This window comes from Lissotriton vulgaris, chromosome 6 (genome assembly GCF_964263255.1).
Source record: "Lissotriton vulgaris chromosome 6, aLisVul1.2, whole genome shotgun sequence".
In the NCBI taxonomy this organism is placed as follows: Eukaryota; Metazoa; Chordata; class Amphibia; order Caudata; family Salamandridae; genus Lissotriton; species Lissotriton vulgaris.
Window position 1 is genome coordinate 1,611,944,102 of NC_141694.1, and position 25,582 is coordinate 1,611,969,683.

Genomic DNA, 25,582 nt, shown 5'->3' on the forward strand with positions numbered 1-25,582 from the left:
ACAAGTAGATTTATGAAGCTACTTGTCCCATTAAATTCCACACCCCTGAAAGGAACACCTATATAAAAGGCATTGTTGTTTTCGTAAATGTGAGACCACTATAATGTTGCCATGCTCCTTTTTTTAGACGCTGCTTGCATAGTCAGGTTACCGTGAGCAGCGTCTAAACAAAGGGGGGCGGGCGGTCACAGGGCTCGACAAATCCACTCGCCCGCTCGCATTTGCGAGGGAGAATGGATGAGGACGAGCTATTTTTAGGTCCTACTCGCCCTTTCTGGCGAGTAGGAAGTCAAACTAACTTTTGTCCTCTGTCTTTGAAAACAGAGCAAAAGTGACAAGATAACATGATTTAAAGGCATTGTTATTGCTCATAAAGGGAATGAGCAATAAAGATGCATTTAAATCTTGTTATCTTGTCACTTTTGCTCCGTTTTCAGAGACGGAGGTCAAGTGGGTTGCAGTCAGGTCGAGGGGATTTTCCATGGTACTAGACCAGTAGGACTAGTACCATTTTTCGGATTTGTCGAGCCCTGGGTCAATATTAAAGTGAAAGCGCATATGGTGCTTTTACCCAAAGTAAAAACAAAAAGTATTTTCAAAAGCTCTGTAGCGCGGCCCGCACTGGTAATTAAATAATTATATTAGCGCGGCCGCTAAAGTGAAAGCGTCCTGCGCCGTATATTAAATAAAGGTGGCCGCTATAAAGTGGCACCAGCTGCAATATCAATAAAAATATATTACTATTAAAAAAAAGCAGGCGGGTGCTCCAATGTCGTGGGTGGAATAAGGGAAGAGCATTAAAGATATTAGGGCTCACCAACTTATAAAGCAGACAGTGTAACAAACGAAGTAAAAGGGCCCATCCTCGTGGGAGGTTACAAGTGAAGGCAAGGCGGTACTAAGGAGGGACTAACAAGCCTATGCACGAATCAGAAGCCAGCATTTATGAAGGGCAAGGACATAAGCCAATTACAAATATGGGCGGAGAGTGGGCAGGGCTTCAAGAGCATACTCCAATACAGCATGCCTCGCAGAACGAGAAGCGCATGCGCGCTGCCCCTAGGCTCGACCTAAAAAGGAAGAGGGGCCGAGGTTTGCGAAAGAATGACAGGAGGCTGTGATAAGAGAGGCATTGTTTGGAGCCAGCTGTTTATTTTAGCCCTAGGGGCTGGAGGCTGGGGCCAGGCGGAGATCAGCTTGGTATGTTGCAGTCAGATAAACAGAGGGGCCACCTGGTGCCTATGTCTCTTCTATGTGCAGCTAAGCGGGGCAGCGGGCCTCCATGGCACGGCTAACACAAACTGCGATTTGCACTGCAAAGGAGAAACTACGCCAAACCAAAATGAAACTTGCCATTTGGTTTCAAACACAGGGTGGGGTGGAATAAAAAACAAAAGTATTGCTTCAGCCAAAAATAGGAGCCCCTTTACTAACGTTCTAACGCATTTTAGGGAAGGACTTTTATACATGCCACTAAGACGCTAACAGATATGGGGGCAAATGTATTTTTTATATTAAGCACAGAGTCGCCCCATAATAATATCGGGATAAGCACAGCTGTTTCTTTGATATAACTTTGTTGTGGATGTGGTGTAACATACAGAGCAGATAACTATGGAACTGGGGACCCGGGTTCAAGTCTCAGAGTCAGCTCTCTCCATGCCTGAACTAAACTAGATGCGTGCCCCAAGTCTGGGTGAGCTTGTCCCATTAGCCAGATTGCATGCTGCACACAAACTGAGGAGGTTTATTATACATTACAAACAATATCTAAAGTACACAGATTAAAATAAAGGAAAGAATAATGGAGTGTACAGCAGCCAATCTTTGTTTCTCAACATTATGGGATTCCTGGCTTAAGAGTGAAACGTCTTACAACAAATAAACTTGCGAGTACGGAAAACATCAAAGACACTGGCGGAAAGCAGCTGATAGCTGAAGCCAGAAAGGAGGAGGAGGTAAGATAGAGGACGAGAAACATTAAAGACACAGACAATCCTAAAATACGAGCAAGGTCACAACAAATAAACGTGTGGAGTACGGAAAACATCAAAGACGCTGGCAACACTAGTGGAAAGCAGCAATAGCCTTCTGACTGAAACCAGGAGGGAACATGCGAGGACGAGAAACATTAAAGACGCTGCTAATCCTAAAACACAAGCGAGGCAAAAGAATAAAGCAGCGCGCCAAAGCCAAAATAAACTAGTAGAAGTGAAAACCTACAAGTAATAGGGTCAGTAGCCATGGACTGCAACAGCACACCTAGAGGCGGGACAAATGTAAGCCACTGACCACAGAAAAGCAAGGATTTCTAAAGGCAAATAAAAGAACAAATGAGAAATGGTAGCTGTGCTCTACCCTCACAGAGTAGATACTGTATGTCTCGATGAGACAGCACATGAACTGCCCAGGCAAGACCTAAACAACCTCACTATTAGAAAGTCAACCTTTTGCTCTGTTCACCTCACTTTTTGCTATATGATACTGGTGGTAACTCACTGTACTCAGGGCTTTGCTAACCAGTCACAGGGCCAGTGCTATGTTTAAAAAGGTACATATAATAGGGTACACTTACAATTGACAATGACAGACCCTATATGTCCCTGGTAGATAAAAGGGCCGGGGGTGTAATCTACCTATACGTCCCTAGCATATAATGGGCATGGAGGTTTAGAGGCCCAGCAGATTTCCTGCACTTGCATTTGTGGGCTGCTGTCCTTTAATAGGCATTCCTGCCTTGCAGCCTGTCTTTAAAAGTAAATTCTCACAATTGGTACTGACAGAACTTTTAAGTCCCTACTACATAATAGGGATATGGAGTTCAAACTATCTAGAAGTACCTAGCATATAATAGTGCATGGAAGTTTCGAGGCCCAGCAGATTTCCTGTACTTGCATGTGTGCACTGCTGAGTGCCTGCTGTCATTTTAAAGGCAGCCTGGCTTTGCAGACTGTCTTTAAAATTAAATTGTGTGCAAACTCAACTTCGGTGGTATGGGCACTTTAAAAGTGATAATATACCTTATTGTTACATAATGGCTCCCCAAGATCTCCCCTAGGTGTCCCAGGGGCGGGGAGGCATGTAACTATAAATTGGAACCTTATAAAAGATGCTTATTCCACACAAGTGAGGGAGAAACTGTGAAGTAGATAGTGTGTTAGCATTGCTCTTACACATTGTGATGCTGTTAGACCTGACATCATTGGCTTGAGTCTCTCCTCCATTTTTTCTGTTTGCCTCCACTGTTTTACGATGTTTTTGCTGGTATATGCTTTGGGCGCTGTGCCACTGCTGATCGGTGCCATAGCGCAAGTGCTCCTTATGTTAAATTGATGTATCGATTGTATCCATGTTTGGTTTATTTGGTTTACTGTCAGTCCCTAGTCTAGTGCACCAGGAGTGCCGGGGCTTGTAAATACAAATGCCGCTCGTGGGCTTGCAGCACGTGTTGTGCCACCCACAAGAGCGGCCTCGTAAAAGAATGTCTACGGGTCGGTCATTGCGAGACCCACGTGCAGCCTAGTGCTGTCACGCAGGCTGCGCAAGTATACCTACTTGCCAGCCCCTCAAACCTTCCCTTGACTTCATGTTCGTCACCCCTATGGTAGGCCCACGGGCAGGGTGCATTGTAAGTATAAGGTAGGACACGCCTGACCAAGTTGGCATGTCATAATAGTGAATTACAGCCATCTCCGTTCTTCACTATTGCGAGGTAGCCTGCTCTCCTTTAAGTTAGAATGGGCCGCCGGGATTATTAATACTATGATCCTAGCTGGCTCGGGGAGCATGGTGCAATGTCGAGTTTGGTATCCCTGAACTCGGGGTTTAATTACGCATCCGTTGGTGTGTATGGTTTTTGGACTCTGGGGTTGAAAATAGCACTTTTAGAAAGTGTCTATTTTCTTGTCTAACCATATCTGGTTTCTGCTGGTCTTGCGTGTGTGTGACAGGAGCTGGGTGGCTCCACAGGTCTGGATGAGTCAGTGTGGGATGAGTGGGACATTTGCGTTGAGAGTAGGGGGAGAGTAGTTGCTGATAGCCTGCCCTGCCTGATACAATGCTGGCTCCACCTCCTGCCAAGCGACTGATGGCTCTGTGCCTGCCATGGACGATCCTAGCCCCACCTCCTGCCAGGAGGCCGATAGCTCTGCTCCTGCCAGTAACAATCCTCGCTCCACCTCCTGCTGGGCGTCTGAGGACCCAGCCCTGATCATTGAATAAGCCAGGTGCTTCTGCCTGGCCCCACCCACAACAGACCCAGGATGTTGGGAAAGTCCCCTGCATGGACAAAGGGATCAAAGCCGAAAAGGGGTATAAGAGAAGGACCCCTCAACCAAGAATGTAGATCACTTCTGACAAGGAACCCTGTAACAAAGGACAAGAGGCCTGCTGATCTGAGGACTTGCCTACCCCTTCTGCCAGTGTGCTGTTTGCTGGAGGGGAATCCTGCAGTGCTTCTTTATTTTTGCCAAGGAACCAGGAGAGAGGAACTGTGTGTGTACTCTCACGCTTGCTAAGAAAATCTCCAAGGACTGGAAGAGTGCCAGTCTCCTGCTGAAGTCACAGGGCTAAAGGACTTCATCTGCTTAAAGTGCTATTTGCTGGAACCTGTGAAATCCAGCACCTCTGAAAGAGCCAGCAATCTCGACGCCGACGGACGTCGCCGACTCCAGCTCGACATAGTGGGTAACGGCCCCAGTGTCCCGCTCCCTCGACGCCGGACCCGATCGACGCCAGCAGCAACGCGAGTTCGGCTCCAGCTCCAAAGGACCTCGTGTCTGCACCGCTGCTGATCGCATCGCCCTCGTGCCCTCTCGACGCCGTGAGCGCTGCTTACACCTTGCAACCGCATCATCGACAACGACGCCTGCTGAGGCCTGATCGACACCGAAGACGCGACGCCGGATTGCTCGACGCCGCTGATCATCGTGTGCTTCATTTTCCAAGGTACTGTATTGTTGGGGGTGCGTGTGACTCCAGGCTCGACGTAGCGCTCCTCGCGGTCGACGCCGAACCTTTGGATTAACTTTGCCTCGACGTCGTGTAGCTCCCGTGTGAGTTACCCTGTTGCTAAGAACTGTGTTTCCAAGAAGAAGATTTGCTTTAATACTAAAGACTTTGTGCTAAAGAAGAACTACCTTTGAACTATTTTCCCTTCCCAGAGTATTTATTAAGATTGTGCACATTTTTGTCGTTATCTGGTCTTGTGCTAAGCCTTATATAAAAATACTTATTTTTATAATACTACTGTGTCGTGTCCATTTGTAGTGCATTCACTTTATTACTGTATGTGGTCATAAATGCTTAACACACAGCCTCCGAGATAAGCCTATCTGCTCTGCCAAGCTACCGAGGGGGTGAGCAGGGGTTATCAAAGGGTGTGATCCCCTTGCCCTGACTAGAAAAGGTGTGTCCCTATTTGTCGGAAGTGTATACCTCTGCCAACTAGAGACAGCCGGTTCTAACAGATGCTATCTCCTAGGTGACAGAATGTTGATCTTTGAATGTGATTTGTCAATTATCTCTGAAAGCTGTGGAGATGAACAGTCAATAAATGTAGTGTTTCCACACCTACCTGCTTCGGTGTGATTACTACAAACTGTCCATATCATTTCCCCCATTTTAAATACTTTGCTTCATAGGCTAATAGTGCAATATTTTCTTTAGGTATAATTTTTACTAGGAATGGAGTAATTTTATATCATTCAAGGACTTAAACGCTTGGTATTGACCTTTGCATTCGTGATTTGGACAATATGAACCTACAAGGAAACCTTCAGGAAGCACCTCCTGAAGTTTGGAGAACTTTAGATTACTTTTGTAAAAAAACTCCATGAGATGACCGACCCAACGTCGAGAGTCAAGCCGCCTACCTTCAACCGCAACCCAGCCAGGATTTCAGATTCATCTCGCTGAAAGCTCTGGCGCTCCAGGCTTTCAGGATTGGACCAGGGCCTTGCGGAAAGTCAAGCCAGTGAACCCTCTCTGAATCCGGCCTACTGTGGAGGGTCGAGCGATAGCAGAAGAAAACGTTCCAGAAAAGTTTCTAAGTGTAAAGGTAAAACTTTCAGCGTGACCAGGTGTCCCAGCGTGGCACTATATGTTTTAAACACTATAAAGTAGTTAAACTTGAAAAAACGTCACGCGGTTCTTCAAAAAGTGTCCATCAACACTTTTTGAAGAACCGCGCGACGGGTGCAGACTGATTGTGCATTACTAATTGAGACTGGTTAACGCCGATAACGATTTGCGGGGGAACACTTACTATAACTGTATCCCCCACATGTACGGAGAACGACATTGGAAATTACTGAGGTCGTAGGTGGCTGCTTTAGGATTGAGTGACTGATCATCAGTCCTGGCCGGAGGAACACTTAGAAAAACGTCCTGACATTATATTCACCCTGAAGCAGTCCTTGGGGACGAAACGCATTGGCTACAGTTGTGTGATTTTTAAGAAGATTATGAATAAAGAACCTTTATACAAAGACCTGCTGAATGGTTTTCAATTTTGTTGAACTTGACTCTTGCTTACTTTGAGTAGTGCTGGACCACTGTTTTTTATTTAAAATTGTGGGAACTTCCCTTGGAGGCTTAGGGGTATTGATCCTCAGGTCCTTGGCACCCTGAGATTAGGATTATCTATGTCAGATTACCGATAGGTGCGGTGACTATTGCCTCATACCCTGAGCTCTTTTGTGGTTTATAACTGAGCTGCGAGTCCATGAACCTAACACATTAATCCTCAGCACTGAAATCAGCTCTCTAGCTCACAGCTAAAACACAGCTATACTATTTAGCAATTAGCAAAAGACATGTGCACAGAAAGTCTTTACTTCTGAGATTGCTTATGAGAATGAATTGTAAGAATTACACACAAAGCACATTTATCAATGAGAACTTGATTTTCCAAAGTGGCCTGGCGATATTACTAATAAACAAAAAGGCATTACTAATAATAAAAGCCACATTTATATACTAAGCAAGGTTTTAAAAACACACCATGTTCCTGCAAGTTTACATCCAAAATTATCTAAAACCCTTATTGCACTACCCTCCCAAAGGGCAGAGAGAAAAGCATTTGGGGATAGGATGTTTTTGTGACGGGTGGATCTGTTGGATGAGCAAGGAAAAAGTGTTGGTGGTGGGTAGTAATAGACAGGGGAAACTTGTGCAAGGCAATATTGTCCCACTCTTAATTTCTGTATGCCTTAGTGGAAGAGGTACAAAATATATTTTCACTTTGTAAAGGTAACTCTTTAGTGTACCTTAATAACTCAAAATTACTCCTTTGAATGAAATAACACTTTGCTACGGTAACTGGCATTTAGATACATTTACACATACAAATATTGTTTTATATTGATGTCCTGTCTACCCTAGATGAGGATGAGGAAAACATGCCAACGGTCCACCTGAAGAGGCAAGCTGCATTATTTACATACTTATGCTGTACAAATGCATAGAAAATTAAATGCCCGACAACTCAAAAAACATGAACCAGGATAGGAGCATGCATGGGTTGGAAAACTTCCTTCTATAGACTTTTAAATCAATCTGTTACTCTGAATGATTCCCGGTCCAGGGAAGGCATGGCTTGGCAGTTCAGGCTTGACTGTTCCCATGAGGCACAGGGTCAGACTGATTTGCATATGGCCATGTCTGAACTGGGGTGGCAGAGTGGGCTAAAGAACGGTGATGGATTAAACCCAGATCAGTTGACTGGGGGTGAGTGCTTGTATTGTCAACGCTCCGTGCATCATTTCCTTTGGTTTTTTTTATGGGCATTTTAAAGCACATAAGACCAAAAATATTGATGAAAGCTATGATTTTTATAGACTCACTTTTAACTGATATTAGTAAAATGAGTTGCAAATTGTGCATTCTGGGGTGCAAGTACAAATTACTGTGGAATAGATGGGGCAGGAAAAACGGCGCTTTTAGTGCAAAGCCAATGTTACAATGCAGACCCACGTTGGTTTGGAATGCGCCTGCCACGTACTCAGATATGCAATCTATAGTAATTGAATCCTGGTTCCTCATGCTTGATCCAGGCATAGACAGGAACAAAAGTGCCCTGAACTGGCTGAACGACAGAATGCAGGGCTCTGCATAAAATAACATAGAAACAAGGTAATCTATGACCACCTACAAACTGCGTCAGATATGATCTGTGTTCGAAGATCTACATGCCTTTTCAGGAGGGTGAGGTTTTTTGCACTTAAAAGGGTACAAAATCTCTTTGGAGACAAAACACATGTAATGGGATAGGGCATTACTTTAAAGGGCATACCTGGACCCTATACAGGTGTCTTCAGATCGCTGGCTGAGTTTTCTGTTATTCTGCTTACACATATTAATTTTAACTACTTTAAGAACGCATCTAGTTTTCAGACAGCATGGCCGGAGAATATTAATGAGGACATAAGGGGCATAAATGAGGGACTCGTACTTTCTAATGTCTCTAATGAATTAGTCTACAACACAAAATGGGCCGTTTCGTGCAGTGGCCAATTCCCTGTTCTTCCACAAAGTAGGTGTGAGGGCTGCCAGAAACAGTCAAAGAAACAACAAAAACCACCTGGCTGACAAATAATTTTTTATGCACCGAGCATAAACCGCAAGAAAAAGATGACAGCTTCCTGAGCAGGCATGGTCATCTTCACTGTTTGCTATTAGGTAATTACTGTAATCCTCGATTATCGTTTTGATTTATCCCACATTCATTTTTGAGAGATGCGATTTCCTTTCAGGTCTTTACACATACATTTAAACAGATGTGGTTTAAATATGATTTGTTCCGTCTGAATGAAGAAATCACAACTCCAAATCAATTATGGTGCAGAAATCCATGGAAAGATGGCTGATGCAGTGGCATAAAAGAAATGTGGTGTACTGGTATTCAAGAACTACATAAGCTACCATAACCGTGCCAGTTGTCTTCAAAAGACATAGGGGTCTGTCCACTGCGCAAACCAATTTTTGCTGAACAAAAGCAGCCATGATAGTTATTTGCCTTTGTGTTGATATTGAGTTCATAGGAGATATTATGAGCATCATACAATCAGAATAGCATTAATACCACCCTTGACGAGGAAACCCAACTTCTATGTGGAGAAACTAAAGATAGAGAAGACCTTAACGAAATAGTATTCCCTTTAAGAATTATACAGAGCCACAGAAAAATAAATCGCCTTCTAGTTCATGCTCCCTAAATTGGGAATAGAAATATCTAACTTTAGAATACACCTTAACTGTTAATAAAACACACATTGTGGAAGGTACTTTGAAATATAAGTAGGCTGCTTGAAATGAATGCTCCATGTAGAAAAGCCAATTAATTAAATACAAAATATTGAGGCCAACTGCGCTGGGATGCAGAACTGGGGCGGGTTCTCAAAGACAAGGAATGGGACAACATCCACTACAGGGCCCACCACACAGCCTTTAACACCGCTGGAGCAGAGTCGGCGTTCAAGGTAGCAGCCTATTGGTATCTCACACCCGCTCGCATCCACCAATGGGATAAGAATTACACAGAGATGTGCTGGTGGGGCTGCGGCCTTCGGGCTCTCTTGCACATCTCCTTTGGCACTGTCCACAACTTGAAAGGTTCTGGGAACAAGTGCTCAGGGACATTGACGAGGCATTTGAGACGGCGATGCCCAGCTTCCCGGCCAACACGCTCCTAGGACTCTCGAACCCGATAACATTCCCGTTACAGTCGATGCGGGTAGACAGATAGCTTTGCCATTATTGGCCGCAGGCAAAGCGATCCTGGCACACTGGGGCACAGCCACGGTTCCGGGCCACACAGCCTGGCTTCATAGACTTTGGATGACTCTAGCTATGGAAAGACCTTCTCTGGCTCAAGACCAGAAGGCTGAGACATACTCAGAACTCAGGGCCCCTTTTATCGTACTTTTAACAATGGATCTCCGTGAGGTCACATGCCCCAATCTCTTGCAAATCCTCAAGCTGATCCATCACGACTAGGGATGGAGTTTCTTCCATTTTGTTCACCCGGTGGCTTGGGAGTGGGACGGGCGGGCAGGGGCAGACAACTGACTAACACCTAAGAGAACAAGGTATGGGCAACCATTCTCCCTCTTTCCCCTCTCTATCTTCCTGACTTTTCCTCTCTACTTTTCTTCTGGGGGGGGGGGTTGGGAGGGAGGGCTTCTCCATTGGGTTTTACTTCTTAGGCATGTTTTACTAGCACTGCCAGCCTCCGGGCTGTTGGCATTGAAGCCGTGTACGTTTGTATAAGCTCTGCAAATCCTTTCTATGCCGCCGGCCCGCGTGGTTGTAGGCGAATGGCTGTGTATATGCGTTGGTATGCCTTCAAACTGAATAAAAAATGTGTTCTATAAATACAAACTATTTTCGACCTATATTAAGAGATGGTAGTTGTTATTTTCACATTAGGACCAAGGAGGCCACGGTACTGCGCGCTGGACCTTTTGAATGCAATGGGGCCGTCTAGATCAATAACCAGCTACAGCATGACAATTGCCACAATACATGAACATGGACAAAGTCTACAGTTCTGGTCACATATTCGAGCGTTCCCATCATTCTCCCAGAGAAGGTCCCCAGCCTTGGCACAGATTACGGTCATCAGCGAATAAAGGGATATGACTGGTCAGAAGAACAGAGTAAATATTATTGCACAAAATAAGACAAAATGGAGTATCTTTTTGAAAACACTGACAATCGGTAGGGAAAGGGAGAGTTACCAGAACACTACATTTTTTTTAATGCATTTACTGAATCAAGATCTTACCTATAGAAAGAGGAAAATGAAAAGAACAAATCAAGAAAACAAGTGTCATTAAAATAAATGATCAAAGCAAAATACACATAAATAGCAACCCACCTCACAAATACCTCTAATATCGACCATGTTAAATTGCATAGTTCCATCAACCCCATCCTAATTTGATAATGTGGCCACAAGCGATTGGCTTGTGAGTAATGATAATTCTGAAACTCTGGTTTGTTACTACAATACACATTCTTGCAACTTCTATGTGTACTTTACCTCCCCCAAAAGAAACAACTAATGTTTCAAGTTGTTCAAAAAGAATATACAAAATACTTTGAAATGTGGCATAATCATCATGCCAAAGAGATGAATCCATTGCACCTTCCTTAATAGAATTATTTTCCAGTGCACAAACTCCTGTATCACATTTGAACATCTAAATAGTTCTGAAACATTTTCTACATCTGGATATCTAAATATTTTTTAAGGCGATTAAATCAACTTACCCTGATTACGCTGGCAAATGGGAATTACATGCAGTACCTAACTGACTTCCCTTTAACCTGCATTGATCTGGTCTTGTGCTAGGTTTGCGAATGCATCTAGTGCCACCACTGAATTTGTGAGAGCATCTGCCACCAAATGCAACCCAATAGTATCCTTATCAGTGAATGAAATCGCTACATGTACCAAGAAAGTATGTTACATTAGTGAATAGATGATTTTTAAAATGCAGGAGGCTTTGAAAAAATTGCAACCAAACAGGTTTACCTCACTCAACACTTACATTTCTGTACCAGTGGCTTAGTAATAATCATGTCAATCTATGCCCCACTATATACTTTCTCTATCTAGTCCGCAGGGAGCCATTTTGAAGGCTTCGAGTAATTAGTACAAGAGCTCCCATCTCATTAGATCAATGCCTTTTTGACGCCTAAAAATGTTATTTCACCGGGAATATTGTTATTTCCTTTCTAAACTGTGGTGGTAATTGTTAATTCCATACTGGTGGCCAAATGCTGTTTTGGTTTAAACCCACATCAGTCCTGGACCAACAAGCTGGAATACCCTTCTTGCAGTTTTCATGAATATCATGTATGCATTATTTAATACACTAAGGCATAGATTCATCAACCGAAATTGCGATCGCAATAGCGGCGCAACAGCTATTGCGATCGCAATTTCCGCTCCCGCAATTCATGAAGCAAAACCCCACCAATTTGCGAATTCGCAAACATAAATTCGCAGAATCAATGTGGAACCCTCTTTGCGATTCTGTAACAGCGATTTTCCACTTATTCTGCTAATTAATTTGCGAAATCGCAAATAAATCGCAAATTCAATTCATCAAACATCGCAAATTGCAAAAAACACAGAAATCGCTAAATGTGAGTCGCAATTTAAGGAGAAGTCAAACCAGGTGGTAACCATGAAGTTCAATTGGTAAAAAAAAAATTAAAACAAGAAACAGGTGCAGGGTTAAACAAACACACTTAAGGAGACACAGTAGGAGCATTAGGACATTTACAATGCCAGGTCTCTACATCGTGGCAAGGCGGCTGAGGCTCCAGGCTGCAGCTCGGAACCAACGCTGGATCCAGGAGCGCATATTCCGGCTGCGGATTACACTCCTGGGCCAGACTGAAGAGGAGATCTACTCCAAATACAGGCTGAATGGGGCAATGATAAAGAAGCTCATCAGAGACCTTGACCCCCTGATGCAGCACCCAACAAGGAGGACCAATGCCCTGCCCACCCATGTCCAGGTCCTGCGCTGCCTGCACCTCCTGGCCTCCGGAAGCTTCCAGGGGATAGTTGCATATGCAGGGGGGATCTCCCAGAGCACACTGACACGCTGCCTACGGAGTTTCCTGGACGCCATGCTGACCCGGATACACCACTACATAACCTTCCCAACCACCCAACAGGACTTAAACCAAACAAAGCTTGACTTCTATAACACTGCGCAATTCCCCCATGTAATTGGCTGCATTGACTGTACCCACATCCACATCTGCCCACCCGCTGAGGCAGAATACAAGTACCGAAACCGCAGGTCCTACCACTCACTCAACATCCATATGGTCTGCAATGCAAAGACAATAATCACCGACATAGTGGCCCAATACCCGTGGAGCACGCATGATTCGTTCATCTTCAGGCACAGCGGCATACATACCCGCTTGGCCAGGGGTGACTTTGGCGAAGGACATCTCCTAGGTAAGTACACATGCCCACATACAGTATGTCAAGACCATGTAGCTGCGCATAACAGGCACTGACCCTCTGCTCCTATCCTTCAGGTGACAGCGCCTACGGCCTCCGTGAGTACCTCCTCGCCCCATACCTAAACCCTGCTACACCACAGGAACGGCGTTACAATGCTGCGCACATTCACACAAGAAATGTCATTGAGCGGACATTTGGGATGTTAAAGAGCCGATTCAGCATCCTACACAAGACTGGTGGGGCCCTCAAATACCATTCTGAGGTCTGCTGCTACATCGTGGCCGTGTGTGCCATACTTCACAATATTGCTACCAAGTGTAGGATACCTGTGGAGATCTCCGATAGCGAGTTGGAGGGGGACACTCGGCCACCTGCACATGTGCATCATGCACGCGGGGAGAATCCTGCAGAAGGACACAGGCGCCGCAACAACATCACACTGAGCTATTTCTAGTGCACCTATACCCCTCACACAACACTGCACTCATGCATGCCACATGAAATAATGACATGAGTAAGATTTGCGTTCAAAATAAATTCTTAATCTTTGTTGAACAAGATCTATAACTTTTTTGTTTTTTGAAACAACATAACTAGTGTATTGCGTCATACAGCCTCATGAATGCAGAGTAGGCATGCTTGGTACATCAGCATGGCACTGCTGCTAATGTTCAGTCATTCACTGGCGCCTCCTGCCGGACGCACCCTGTCGCCTCTCCAAATCCACGTCGGCAGTGTCCGGCCGTGATGCTGCACTGGGCCTGGTACTGCGGCGCCATTCTGGTACCACCGGCACAGACAGGCTCCACAGGCTGGATGTGCCCTCACTGGCATCATCACCCCCCCCTTGCATGGCCATGGCCACACACCTGTTGGTTTTGGACTGCGGCGGTGACCTGCTCCAGGGCCCTTACAACATCCTGGCAGCATTGCACCATTTGGATTTGCATTGCCAGGGACCGGCGTGACAGTTGGGATGTTGCATTCCCGATCCTGTGGTTCGACCGGGTATATGCTGATAGCTGGGTCAGCAGCTGGCAGTGGCAGCGGCTGGTGATGTCCTGCTGCGCCACCATCAGTTGGCTGTTCTCCTTCACTGCAGCGGTGAACTCCTGCACACTTTCGGTGAGCTGATTGACATTGCGTGCAGGCTTGTGCAGCTGAATGGCTGCCATGTGCTGTGCCTGCTTGCGGTACACAGCTAGCATCCGGCGTTTGATCCCTAGCCCTAGATCTTGGGCCCGTTGCTCCCTGTCTGTTCGTGTGGCCACGTTGCGCTGCTGCCTCAACCGGCCGCTTGCCTGCGACCGCACAGTGGCTGTGCAGAGTGTTTGCCTCCTGGGTGGTGGTGGGGCCTGTTCCACTGCCATGCATGACACCTGGGGTGGTTGCACTCCTCCTGTGGCTGTAAGGGTGGCCCTGTCCGCATGGGGACGTGGTGGTACTGGTGCAGGTGTGTGTGACGGTCCAGGTTGTGGGGCAGGATGGCTCTCTCCCTCCGTCTCCTCTGGGGTCTCCTCGATATGGAGTGCTTCGCTGTCTGTGGTCTCTGCTTCTGCAGCACCTGTGATGTAAATGGGGGTTGTATGATTAAACAACTACCTCTATAATCACGAGTGCCTAAACCACGAAGGCTAAACAACGACCAATTCCCAACCACTATGTTTTTAACCACGACTCACTGAACCACGAAATAAATTCTATTTACATTTAAACCGAATCTACTACTGTGTTAAAAACGATGCTTCATTTAAACTTGTAAAAACATTAGTTAGCATGCTTTTCAGATATATCTTCCTGTCATTTTTTAAATCCCAAGTTACAAAATAAATCTCGGTACAATACAGTAAATCAATTCTAGGCCTTTTCTCTTCCCTACGCTCTGTTCTATCTTCCTTGCGCATTTTTTATGCTTGTAGAAACAGAGCTACAGTGTCCAGAATATAATTTCTATTGTCCTAAAAAAAAAAAACAGAACGTGCCCAAAAGCATCTAGCTGTGACCTGTGACGATATTAAGTGGACAGGGCAGTAGCATCTGCGGCTGTGCCCAGTGTCTCACAATCTTAGGTGACAGCGGGCTGTGAGGGTGGGGGCTAGGGAAGCCAGACAGCAGCAGCTCTGTGGTTTTTCTGCAGCACCCCAAAATATTACGAGGCGCAGACACTGTCCGCTGGGGGAGCCCACACACATGGCAATAATGAGTCCAAGGAATCTCAACCTATAGGGCTGAATGAGGCTATAACACGGTCGTCTCTGAAGGTGGTAATTGATTTCGTGCCTGGAATAGACAGTGAAATCCCTGCACCCATTGTCCTTGCCCGTGCTCCTCCCGCCTTAAAACAATCCTACAGTGACATCTACTGGCCAATTAAAACCAGGTAAATTAAAACTGACTGTAAATTAGTCGGCATTTTATACAAAATATGAATATATGTTTATTAAAAATAGTTTACATTTGAAGTGTAATTTAAATAAATGAAAAAATGTTTGTGTTTAAATTTGGAGTCGTTGTTAAGGTCACTCGTTGTTTAATGAAGTAGTTGTTAAGGAGGTCGTGGTTCAGTCCAAGGTCGTTGTTTATGAATCGTTGTTAAGTCCACTCGTTGTTTAGAAATCGTTGTTCAGGTCGTTTCCCGTAAATGGGTTTATGATTAATGTTATGAATCTTGCACATGGGATGTTGCAACATGCATGCAGGCTTGCATTCCCTGACTGGCTTTAGGGATATGTTTCACTTGACAGTTCTGGCTGTGTGTGGCTATCAGGGAACTATTGTCACACTACAGGTCCCACAATGCAATAGGGTGTTTCTGATGTGAATGGACTGCATTACTGGGGTTATCAAATGGCTAGCTCTGGGGGCATGGGCATTGTTAGGGGACGGGGTCGCAGTTGCATGGCTCTTAGCTTGTGATTGTTGTGTGGGTCGGGAGGTGTCCAGCTGAGTGACCCCCACGAAGGCTGCAGGGTTGATGGTGTCCTCAACCAGGTCCTCAAGTGGTGTGTTGGCGGCAACTGTGAGGTCTCCTCCTCCCGTGGCCCATCGCTCCCCCAGCATCTCTGCTATGCGCTCCTTGGCACGGCCTCTGAGGTCATACCACCCCCTCTTTAGGTCATCGATTGACCACTGGGTCACTCCTACGGCGTTTACCTTCACCCTGATGCGCAGCCAAATGCGCCTTTTGTGAGCCTCGGGCACCTTCCTGGATAGCTTCCCAAAAAGCTTGTCATGGTCCCTGCTGACTCCCTCAATCAGGTACTCCAGCTCCTGTTTGGAAAACTTCATTTTTCTTTTCCTGCCAGTTTCACTGGATCCTGCTGCATCCTTGGACATTCTGGTGTTGGATGTACGTTCTGTTGTGGGGCTGCAGGGTGTGTCTCCTAGAGCTCAGTGCTGTGCCTCCTCCTCTCTCCAGCTCTGTGTTCCAAATGAGTAAGGGAACTGCCTACTTCCTGGTTGTGATGTCATCATTGTGCTCAAAATGCGACTTCTAGTTTTTGCGATCTCACAATTTGCGAATTCGATAATTGCGAAATCGCAATTTCGGGTTGGAAAAACAGGAGATTCTGCGATTTTTGTGCGATTTTGCAAAATTCGCATTCGCTGATTGCGGCCGATTGCGAATCACATTTTTTGCGCATTTTTTGATGCATCCCATTCTGCGAATTCCAATTTGCGTTCTGTATTTTTCGCAAATTGGAATTCGCGGAATGGGTGCTTGATGCATTTGGGGGTAAGGCATTTCCTATGCGTGGCTCTCTAATTCTATTTGCCTGATAAAGAAACGGGTGTGCGAACCATGGGTGACAAAAGGATTTATCCCTCGCTCCCAGGTTTTGGAGTGCGGGGAATCAGGGGATTATCAAGAGGAAATTAAAAACTATACAGTGGCAGAAACTACATGTCTCTCTGAATCCATGATGCGCATCACGTCTTCTAGAAGCGTTAAAGGACCTCTATGTTTTCATAAATATGTAATTGCTATCATTGAATTGTTGAGCCAATCCTAAACTCACTGCAGGAGAGCCAACAGAGTAAGCAAATGCGGGAGATAGCATTTGATGTTACAATTACTGTGGCTCCACTGACTTGGAGAACAAGCATTTTCAATGCAATAGGTCTAGCATTTGTGAGCGTATAAGCTATTGCCATTGAAAATGACAATGCCTTTTATTTATGTGTTTTTAAAAGAAACACATATAAAAGGCATTGTTGTTTTTAATGCCAAGAGCTCAAACTGTCGCAAATGCGAGACCAATGTAATGGTGGCCACGCCCCCTTTTTTTTTTTTAGACGCCGCTCCCATATTCAGGCAACTATGAGCAGCATCAAAACAAAGGGGCGCGGCCAACATTGAAGTAAAAGTGAGCAAGGCACTTTCACCAAAGTAAAAGCAAAAATTAAGTAAATTCAAAAGGTTCTGTATTGCAGCCGCTGTATAAAGCAATGGGGTAACCCAGTTTCCCTCAGAACCTGGGCCTGTACAATATAAACACAATTGGTTCTGTCGGGTCAAACAATTACTTTGTAATATTAAACATTTGAATACACAGAACCGGAGGACACGCATAAGAGAAAACAAAATAAGTTGATCATGAAAAAGATAATATTTTTACTCCGAATGTTTCATTTCATGAAAGGGTGAAAAAATTACCAAGAAAAACAAAGAAGGCTGTCCGAAAATTAAATTATTAAAACGGTGTGTATGAGCGTGATTAAAGTGACATAGTGATCATGGTGACAAAATGTGTGCCAAAGACACAAAGGTGACGAAATACTATACCGATATATACAATAAAGAATTTTTAGGAAACTGCTCCAATTTTAAATTTTGGAAAACAATGACGCTAGCTCAATAATTAAATTATATAGATTTACGTGCTAGCTGGCCTGTTGGAGCATGAAGGGACAAAACCGTCGACGTTCGACCCTGACAAATAGCATAAATTAAGGATGTCAAAGACGGGTCTTCTTCAGGACAGGATGGTGGGGTGGACAGCTGAGTCTTCGAAAATTAAAGAAGGCGAATGGGCCTAGCCCAAGGGACATTGGGGTGGCGACGCCAGGGATGTGATCCAGCTAAACGTCAAGGGTAGACTATCAGGTATCTGAAAATTAGATAGTCATTTACCACGTTTATGGTCATTTCAACTAGTAAAACTGGACAGCTGTGAAGCATCAGACTGTATAGGGCATCAAACTGGATTACTGTTCTTGATTAGATAAGACACGTTGTGAGAGGCAATGAATGCCATCCGAATTGTGTCGACAGAGATTTCAGGGCATCATTTTAGCTCTGTAAAACTCCCCTCTGCCAGCAGGATTCAGTGAACTGTGATGCTAAATTGAAATCCACCCGAGCTGGTAAATAAATCAGCGTGACCGCTAAAGTGAAAGTGGCCTGCGCTGGTAATTAAATAGACGCGGCCGCTAAAGTGAAAGCAGACGCTTAGTATATAAAATAATTAAATAAGCGTGACCGCTATAAAGCGGACCGCAGTTTAATTTGAATAAAAGTAAATTACTAGCAATATAAAAGCGGGCGGGTGCTGCAATGTCTTGGGTGGAATAGGGGAAGAGCATTACAGAAAATAGTGCTCACCAACTTATAAAGCAGCCTGTGTAACAACCGAAGTAAAAGGGCCAGTCCTCTTGGGATGTTACAATTGAAGACAAGGCGGTACTAAGGAGGGACTAACAAGCCTATGCATGAATTAGAAGCCAGCATTTACGAAGGAAAATGACATAAGCCAATGACAAATATGGGCGGAGAGTGGTCGGGTCTTCAAATGCATACTCCAATACAGTATGCCACAGAGCAGCACATGAGCTGCCCAGGCACAACCTAAAAAGATTGATTTTAGGGAAGGCTCAACATCTCAATTACCACAAATAAGTGCTTATCAAAAACCAAAGAGATATCAGTACCCTTATAGAGTTTGCTCCTGCAGAATGATTTCAAACATACATGTTCCATCACTGTGTTTGATCTTCATTGTCTGTGGTAACATTCCAAACAGAAAAGCTCACCTTTACATCGTTTAATATTTGTGTATATTGTCAGTTATAGTTAAGGTGTGATAGGTGGATTTCTTGAATTCCATATACTAAAACTAATTAAATAACAATAATTGAATAACTGAACACATAGAACTTACCTGACCTTTGGTGCTAACAAGAAGAGAGAATGATGTAACACAAGAGTCTCTGAACTCTACCATATGCAATTCCATGTCAGGACAGGAGGCTCCGATTATGCTTTCTCATTTCTTTAATGAAATGCTCAGCAGCCAATAAAAAATAACCAAAACTACATTTCCCATGAACACTAGGGAATGACCATAGAGACTATAGTATAAAAGGTCCCAACATTAGTCCTTTTTCCTCTTTCTTTGCTGCTCCGCAGCCATTTAAGTACTTTATCTATTTGTGCTTATTGTTTGCTGTATGCTTACTGTGATATTGTTATTGCTGGTTTCTGCTCGTTGGCATATTGCAGTAGGGCGCTGCGTTCACACCTCATTGGAGCTCTTCCGACTCCGACTCGTTGTTGTGTGATTCCGTCTCTGCCGTTCGTTCGGTGTATTTCTTCCCGGAGCGTGTGTTCACCTCCGCTTTGTCAGGGCGCTTGCTTGCTGCCTGTGGACCTTTGTGGAGCGGGAGCAGGGGTTTCCGACTCGCACAAAGAGCGCGAGCGCTCTCCAGCCGGTAATTGGGGACAGGCAGCGGTCGCGCATGCGCGCTGCTTCATTTCCGGATTCAGGGAATTTTTCCTCAGCGCCGGTTGAGTGACGAGGTCATTTCTACGCCCATGCCCACAGCCTGTCTCAATTTTTAACCCCGTGTGACACTGGAGTCTGGTGAAGGCTTCGGTTGCAAGTTTGTAGCATAGGCTCTGCCTAGAGTGTTGGACTGTGCAGGCTTTTTGCTCCCTCCACGTTTGAACTCATTTGGAGTCAGGTTTGTTCCTGCTCTTTTTCAAAGCCTGCTGTGGGGTTCTCGCACTCCCCCTTATCTTGTGTTTTCACACTATATATTGCTGTAAGTCATCTTGTGGGCTCTAATTACTACACTTGTGTAGAATGGCAGAATACTTTGACGCAGATGATGACTACTACTATGGGGATGAGGATGACTGCTCTTTAGAGCATAATTTGGTGAAAGAGTTGGATAAAGGAGTCCAACTGTCGGTTAATAAAGCACTGGTACGTGCAATTAATCCTCTCAAGCGTCATTTAAATATGTATGCGCAGCAACAAGGATGGCTGTCTGCAACTAAAAAATCCACGAAGTCACCAGTTAATCCCCATAAATCTGACTTCCAGAGACTGGCTAAGACCTTGGCGGCTGCGCCTTCCAGAACTTCTGCACCTCAGGATACCGATTCAGACAATGCTCATTCCTCTACATCTTCGGACCATGCTTCACCCCGCCAAAAAAGCGTGTCTGTAAGGAACATTATGTGGACGCTCCAGAACATCCTCCAGTGCTCAATTTTGAACCAGCGGATATATTACATCCGAATTCAACTTCTTGGTTACCTTCACCTGCTGTTGCCGCCTATATTCAGGCGCACATTCGACAGCCCTTTGAGGCTTCGGTTCGTGTTAGACTCCGTTCCGAATGCCCGAGGCCTGACCTCGCTGACCATTTAGCTGAAACGCCTGAGGTCGACCCGATGATGGTCACATATTTAAAGAAATATGCGAAGGACCCAAAAAAGGGCCTTGACCGGTCTTGGCGGTCTTGTCAAGACAAGATGCTGGACATGCTTGGGCCTCTTACCAAGATTTTGGATCTAGGTTTTCAGGGGAAGGAGGCCTCAGCCCTTGTGGACTCAGACGAGCTGATTGAATGGCTCCAAAGGGCGATCTGCCAATTGGGGAACGCCAATTGTGCTATGTCTGCTGAACGGCGCAGGTCGATTCTTTTGAAATTGGATCCTAAGCTGTCCGAGCTGGCGACTTCGGAGTCTGGTCCTGATGCACAAGGTCTCTTATTTGGGCAACCTTTCTTAAAATAACTCACAAAGTTTGTCTCCACCTTCCGTGGAATTGACAAGGCACAGGCCTCCTTGCGCCGGGCTATGCGTCTGGTTTTTGCAAAGGCCGGACGACATCGGGGACGCTCGTTCGGCCGTGGTTCCGCCAACCAGTCCCAGCGAGGTAACACCTTTCAACGTGGAGGAGCATACGACACCGGATACTCCACCAGGGCCAACTTTTATCCCTTCCGCAAGAGGAAGGGACAGTATGGTAAGGGTCGATCCAGAGGACAGCAAGGACACTTCCAGGACTCCAACTCTGCAGGTGAGCCTGATTCATGCAAGCGATGTGATGTTGGGGGGTCGAATACAATGTTTTCTCGACAATTGGCGCATGATCTCCAGCGATGCATGGGTGCTAGAAACGGTACAGGGGTTCAAGATAGAGTTCTATCACCCTATGCCTCAAACCCATCCTCCTCCTTGTTTAAGTTTTTTCCTTCGAGATCAGGCTTGTCTCTCCGAGGAAATAGACGCTCTTCTCCGGAAGGGGGCGATTCTTCGAACCGACCGTCATCCGACGGGGTTTGCCAGCTCAGTCTTTCTGGTCGAGAAGAAAGGAGGCGGGTCTCGCCTGGTTCTCAACCTGAAAGACTTCAACGGAGGGGTAGTCTATTGGCACTTCAAGATGGAGGGCATCCATCTATTGCGGGATCTTCTTCGAGAAGGGGATTGGATGGTCCGTCTGGATCTCAAGGACGCGTATCTATCGATACCAATCTACAGACCCCATCGTCGGTTTCTCCAGTTTCAGTGGCAGGTGATTTGGTACGAATATCAGGTTCTCCCGTTCGGCCTTTCGTCGGCACCATGGTGCTTCACGAAACTACTGAGACCGGTTGTGGAACATCTGCGATCTCGGGGGTCAGATTGATTATTTATCTGGACGATATTCTCCTTATGGCGGATTGTCCACTCAGGCTTCTGCAACACCTGGAGTGGTCCATCGGACTTTTGCAGTCTCTCGGTTTTCTAATAAACATTCCGAAATCAGTTTTGACTCCAACTCAAACTATAGATTTTCTGGGTTTCCAGATAGACTCGGTTGTTTGTCAACTTCTCTTGCCCGGTCAGAAGATTTGTACATCAAGAGGGAATTGACATCTGTTATTTCCAGACAGACTGTGTCATTGAGATCGTTGGCACGTGTAGTAGGTCTGTTAGCGTCTTCCATTCAGGCGATCTTTCCAGGCCCTCTGCATTACAGAACGATGCAACGGCTGAAGATCCAGCATCTCCGGAAAGGCCTCAGATATTCGGACCAGATCCCTCTTACGGAGGAGGTGAGGTGGGAGATGCAATGGTGGCTAGACCACATGGAGACCTAACATGGTTGAGCCTTGTTCGGTGAGTCGCCGGGACTGGTGATAGAATCTGATGCCAGTCGGTGGGGTTGGGGAGCCCGCTGCGGGTCTGTCTCGATGGGGGGTCCTTGGTCCCCTCAGGAATTGTCTCTCCACATAAACTGTCTGGAGCTCCTAGCGGGCTCGTTTGCGATCAAGTGTTTCTCTCCCCTTCAGACAAGTTGCTGTATTCTTCTCCGAATGGACAACGTGTCCGCTATGTCAACAAGCTGGGCGGGACTCGGTCCAAAGTGTTGGCGGAGATAGCCAAGGATTTTTGGCATTTTTGCCTCATGCGGAGGATCACTGTTATTGCAGAGTATCTCCCGGGACGCAAAAATCAAGTTGCGGATTGGCACTCCAGACATCTTCGGGATTTCAGCGACTGGAGGCTTCATCCTCGAGTGTTCCGTGCCATTCTTCGGCGGTGGGGCCAGTGTCACTTGGATCTGTTTGCCTCTCGCCTCAAGGCGCAACTCCCACAGTTTTACAGTTGGAGACCGGATCCACTAGCCCTGGCCATGGATGCTTTTCTTCAGCAGTGGCCATCGACTCTGTGCTATGCGTTTCCCCCTTCATGATGCTCCCCAGAGTTCTGGCTTACACCAAACGGTTTCGAGCGGATCTGGTTCGGATTGCTCCTCTCTGGAGGGCTCAGGCGTGGTTCCCGGTTCTCCTGGAAATGTGTTGAGAGCCACCTCTCCTTCCCCAGAAGTGGAATCTTTTACTGGATCCCCTCGGAGGTCCACATCCCCTAATTCTATCCGGCTCTCTTCAGCTGCTGGCGTGGCAAATCTCGGGGATCGCTGGACGATCCCAGGCATTTCTAGCGACGCTTCCAAATTCATTTGTGAGGCCTGGTCTCCCAATACTCACAAACGATATAAAGGTGCTTGGAAGCGGTGGTGTGATTGGTGTGCTCAACGGGAAGTTGATCCCGTTTCAGCGGATATCGGTTTGATCATTAATTTTTTGGCGTCCCTGGCCTCTTCAGGTCTGGCTTACAGGACAGTCAATAATTTTCGCTCCGCTATTTTGGCTGGCCATATCCAGATTGATGGCAAGCCTGTGGGTGAGCAACCCTTCATTTCCAAATTGCTTAAAGGGATTCGTTTTTCGAAGCCTCCCACTCCTAAGTATGTCACTTTATGGGATGTTTCTATTGTTCTGCGGTTTTTGGAGGCTTGGCCTTCCAATCTCTTATTATCCCGTAAACAGTTGTCTGCTAAATTGACCATGTTGTTGTGCCTTGTATCTTGTAAACGTGTGTCGGATGTCCGCGCATTGGATCTTGCGGGTCGCAGTTTCACTCCTGAGGGTGTTACTTTTCGTCTTTCTAGACGGACCAAGTCTAATACTACTTCCATTACATATCCTTCTTTTCCCGCTCATCCCAACCTTTGTGTTTTGCAGTGCCTTAAGGATTATGAGGTGAGCACTGCTTCTTTACGTTCGGACATGCAGGGTCAACTGTTAATTGCCTTACAGAAACCATTTCGCCCTGTCTCTCCAGCTACTCTGGCGCGCTGGGTGCGGTGGCTTATGTCCGAGGCGGGCATTGATGTGTCTGTGTTTGGTGCACATTCTGCACGAGGGGCAATGGCCTCTAAAGCCTTTTCCATGGGTGTCACGCTTTTTGACATTATGAAGGCCGCAGATTGGTCTTCTGATTCAGTTTTCAAAACGTTTTATTACAAACCTATTGATAGTGTTGCTTCTGTGGTGGTGGATAAGCTTTGAAAAAGCATAATCGGAGCCTCCTGTCCTGACATAGAATTCAAAATTTGCAAACATTCGTGACAAGAATTTTCAATTCTATTAAGGACTAGGAGGCGAGGATTATCCCACCCATTATACTTCATTTGCATTGTTATGTACTGTACTCTGTTTAACTGATATTGCAAATCTCTTAATCCTTGTTTCCCCCCCCTGGATTGCATTTGACTCTCTTGCATTATTTGGATGTTACGGCTATGTGTCTCTTTCAGGTTCAGATCCGAAGTGATGTTGACCGCCTTCCTCCGGAGTTTCATTCTTCTCCTAGTTTACGGACCCAAGGTTCTTCTGCTGCCTACTTCAAGATCCTTTGGATTTCTGCAGCGTGTTTGGAGTTGTTATTGTTGATATACATGGGATTTCATTTTGGACTGGAACTGTTTCCACAAAGAAAGAGGAAGAAGGACTAATGTTGGGACCTTTTATACTATAGTCTCTATGGTCATTCCCTAGTGTTCATGGGAAATGTAGTTTTGGTTATTTTTTATTGGCTGCTGAGCATTTCATTAAAGAAATGAGAAAGCATAATCCTCGCCTCCTAGTCCTTAATAGAATTGAAAATTCTTGTCACGAATGTTTGCAAATTTTGAATCCTAGATTCAAACGGTGAGTTCAGCGGGACACATGGTACGGGGTACTATTCAACCCAGATATTACACCTACTTCAAGCAGGCGACGGCTCTGGGTGAAATATAGGGGAAAAAAATATGAAGAAATGGACACGGTAAATTCGATTACTATAGGCTATTCTAGATTTCTAAAAAAAACAAAAAAAAAACGTTATTCTCCCTGTCAAAGCCCCGGACCCCCCCCCCCCCACACACAACCTCTCCCTAGGAAATTAATGGGTCCAGTGGTAATGGGAAATATAGGGTGGGAAAAATTAGGGATATTTTTTACAGCCCACTAATAAGGTGGCCCTATCTGGTCTATGTGGCCCACACATTTTGCTCATATGAGACTTGGTGAAGCGCGGACTATTTCATACCGGAAGACTGGACTCTATGTGCATCGGCTCATAAACTGCCGCCGTCATCATCATAAAGTAGCGTACAAATGCACGTACATTTTTGGTTTTTCATGTAAAAGGCAAAATACGTAATTCAGAGTTTTGCCACTGAAATAATACCGTTGGTAGTAGCACCTCCTCCAAATTGCATGCTAAACTTACGCATTGAATTCGCTGGGTAAATAGGATAACACATGAACAAGAACTTGCATAGAAATACAAACAAAAAATATTTTTGCATTTGTTGGAGCAAACGTTGCCCAAACTGTGTAAGGTGTAGCCTGACTTAGACACTAAGGGGGCGGTATGTATTAATGAAGCATATTTGTTAGGAAACAACGATGAGCAAACACTCGCAGTTTGGATGCGGTTCACTGAGATTTCAAGCATAGGTCCACAAGACCCACGAA

At 45.5% G+C, this 25,582-nt stretch overlaps 1 protein-coding gene across 1 annotated transcript in view; it reads right to left on the bottom strand.

Annotated features, from left to right (window-relative positions):
- CRIPT (CXXC repeat containing interactor of PDZ3 domain) overlaps positions 1-25,582 on the bottom strand; it is a 197,424-nt gene that overhangs the window by 171,359 nt on the left and 483 nt on the right. The window lies entirely within an intron of this gene.